Here is a 3,871-nt window from a genome sequence, read left to right as displayed (position 1 = left end):
AACTTCTTGTTTCCTTTGCTGTTTGCTGGACATTCTGATACACACATATATAAAACACACACACACACACACACACACACACACACACACACACACACACACACACTATTGTAGAAGGTGGATTATTTCAGAGAAGAACACACTCTCAAGAGCTGGGCATAGAAAAAGACCACAGAGACCATTGCACTGACCTACATTGTAGGCAGACCTCATACTATTTCTAAGCCTCTGGAGCAGACTAATATTCCTATGGCTTGTTCCCTGTCCAGATGATTGACAGACCAGTTATATTGATTCTCACAGAAGAGCCAATAGTAATTCCTTGTTTAGTAGAAAGCCTCCAGAAAAGCTATTAATTTTAAAAGGCTTACACAGTTGTCTTTTAATGACTTTCCTTGGGTGTCTTGAAATGATACATCTCTACTCAGAGCCAGTGATTGGACTCAAATCTCATTGTTTTGACCAGCAGCTAGAGTCCTGCAGTGGTACTTCTTGGTTTTACAAGTTGCTTATTATGAATAGGGGTCCATCCCAATGATCTACATGCCTGCTTGCATCAAATAGCCACATAGCCCTGCTCCACCCCAAGCTGAGACCATACAACTATTTTAAAAAGGAGAATTAGAAGAGTTCAGTGTTCTCAACTCTTGCTTACCTTGAGGCCTTGGAAGACTGTCAAAGGAATGCAGAATTTGGCTCCTAGAGTGTAGCATGAATCTTAAAAGGTCTTATCAATGAAAATAAACCTGGAGCAAGGTATTGGGGTGAATGCTGGAAGATCAGAGAGACAGAACAAGCCACAGCCACCTCACTTTGCCAATTCGTCAGCTGATCCTGTTTCCTCAGAATGGAAGTCTCTAAGTCCTCATCCAAATGGATCTCAGCTGAACTGCTGCTAAAAGCCTAAAAGCTTAACCAGCCTAGTTCCTGGTTTTCACGCCTTATATACCTTTCCGCTTTCTGCCCTCACTTCCTGGGATTAAAGGCTCACTTCTTGGGATTAAAGCCATGAGCCACCATGCCTGGCTGTTTCCAGTGTGGCTTTAAACTCACAGAGATCCAGGCAGATCTCTGCCTCTGGAATACTAGGATTAAAGGCGTGTGTGCTACCACTGCCTAACCTCTATGTTTAATATTGTGGCTGTGCTGTTCTCTGACCCCAGATAAGTTTATTAGAGTGCACAATATTTCGGGGAACACAATACCACCACACTAGAGAGCTACATGAAGGAAGATACATGGAGAAAGATCAACTATAAACCAGGAGAGATAAAATTAAGGCATCTGTTAAGAACATAAGATCTAAAGACTAATAGGAGCATTGCTAGGTTTATACTGCTAGGATTATAATAAGCATAGCATTTCCTCCATAGAAAATCAGAAATCTAATTTCACAGTTAGTCACTGAATGGGATGGTGGGAATGACATGTGTGATGATATATTGTATACTCCAACAAAACTTATCTGGGGATCAGAGGACAGAGCCAGGTACTAGATTAAACATAGAGGACAGACGATGGTGGCACACACCCTGAATCCTATCACTTGGGAGGCAGAAATCTGTCTGGATCTCTGTAATTTCAAGGCCACACTGGAAACAGTCAGGCAATGGTGGCACACACCTTTAATCCCAGTACTGGGAAGGACACATGCCTTTAATCCCAGGAAGTAATATGGCAGGACACAGAAAGGAATATAAGGCATGAGGAAACAGGAAGTCACTCTCTTTAGACTGAGGATTTCCTGGAGGTAAGCTAGTGGCAGCAGCAGTTCAGCTAAGTCCCTTTCTGGTGAGGACTCAGAGGCTTTCAGTCTGAGGATTCGTGGAAACAGGATTGGCTGAGGAGTTGGCAAGTTGAGATTGGCTGTGGCTTGTTGTATTTCTCTGATCTTTCAGCTTTCACCCCAATTATCTGGCTCCAGATTTGTTATTAACAAGACCTTTTAAGAATCATGTCACAGACATGCTTTGAATTTTGCATATTGCTGGAATAGTAATAAATATTCACTCAGCATACAACCTTGATAGTAATCAACATACAACCCGCAGTCATTGAGGATATATACCTCATGCATCCAGGCCCCTTTTAGGCTTCCAAACCAGGCTCACATTCTCCCTCCCTCTACTGCCCCTCCCTATGTATCCATCTCACAGAATTGGTGAATTTGACCCAAAGTTCTGGGTGAGAACTCTCTGCAATATACCTTGGGATTCAGTAACATATGGTTGAAAAGACCTGTTAAACTGTGGTAATCCAGAAGCTAGAGCCTTTAGCAAAGAGGCTTTTAATCTAGTGCTTTCTTAAGAAGTGTATTCTTAAGTGTTATCTAGTATATTCTTAAGAAGAGTCATACAGAAGCTTAGCTGTAAATCCAAATCCAGGAACCTCAAACCCATATCCAGGAATCCAAACCCCCTGCTTATCTTTTTTTAAAAAGCCATAAGCTATCTTCTCATGCTGGAAATTGGAAGGCGTAAGTGGCAGGGTATACCAGCCAAAAGATCTCTATTTTCTGGAGTTAAAAATAAATCCTAGATGTTATACCTTTTCGGATAATTGTGTCATGAGCTTGGAGCCTCATAACCTCTGTTAGATGGGAAATTTAAAGTCTGTGTTAGGTAGTTTTGGGCTTTCTTTATGAAAGGAGAACAGATAAGGAGATGTTTGACATAGTGTAAAACCATTCCATTATCTACATTTTAGTAATTTAGGTCCCCAACTAGAGGATGTCCAAAGATAGGGGTACTGATCAAATCCTCAGGAAGCACAATGCAGGTGACTGGTTCTTCCAACACATCCATCAGTCCATTCAAAGAAAAAAATTAAATTAAGATGCCACAAGAATGCAGAATATAACTTTAAGACACAGGACTCTGAACTATTGAGTATTAGAAGGAATTTGAGTTAAGATAGAGGTCAAAATGATTGAGTATATAAAAATAACACCTTCATTTATAGTGAGAAGGTCTCATGGTATTTGAAAGTCAGAATTTTTAATGGTCAGCAATAAGGTATTACATGGTGACTGACACAGAATGAATGGCCTATAATGGAGAAAAATTAAGGAGTGAAGTCTTGCTCAATTTGGAGACCTAATAATATTATTTATGATAGGAAAAGCATGAAAGTTCTTTATTATTATTGTAGCTGAAGTGGCTATGATTGCCTCACCAACATGTCAGTTGAAGGGAAGCTACCCATAGTGTTGAAAATGAAGACAACCCAATGGCAATTTGATGAAACTCCAAAAGATGTCACCAGAATCTTGCACATAACATCCTTTAGCTCCTCAGTTCTTGTGATTTCCATGAAAAAATTCACATGAGATGTGCAGACCAGAGTGTGGAAGATAGTGTTTTATGTAGTAAAATAGATCTCTCTCAAGGCATGAGAATGGAAAATGGGGAAATTTGTCTTGAAATGAATGTGTACATGTTTACCTTTGCCCTATGAGGATGTGGGTGGAGGCCACAGGTAATTTCAAAGGCTTTGAGGAAAAACAATGTCAGGTGTTTTGGTTGCTGAAAACAGGGTCATTTGAAAAGGGAGTGTAAACAGGGCATTCCTAGAAAGAATGTTTATTCAAGGAACAATGGCAACAGAATGCTCCTCCCTTCTGGATTAGGAAGAAGATGTGGTAAGGGTAAACATTGGACCAATGAATGTAGATCAACAAGGGACAGACAAGGTAATCCATTGCTTCTGCCATCTGGAAACTCCCAGAATGGCCTCATGCAGGCTCCCACAGCAAATTCAGTCCAGGCCTTTCCTGCCATCATAGAAGAAACCCCTTCTCAGCAATTAAATAACCAAATGCATATTGGAATAAACTAGGCTGCTCAGGGTGATTGAACAGCTGTAGCAGAGA

Source organism: Peromyscus californicus, unplaced genomic scaffold, assembly GCF_007827085.1.
Source record: "Peromyscus californicus insignis strain IS unplaced genomic scaffold, ASM782708v3 Scaffold_8__1_contigs__length_139910024, whole genome shotgun sequence".
Classification (NCBI taxonomy): Eukaryota; Metazoa; Chordata; class Mammalia; order Rodentia; family Cricetidae; genus Peromyscus; species Peromyscus californicus.
Note: the sequence above shows the minus strand (reverse complement) of the source record.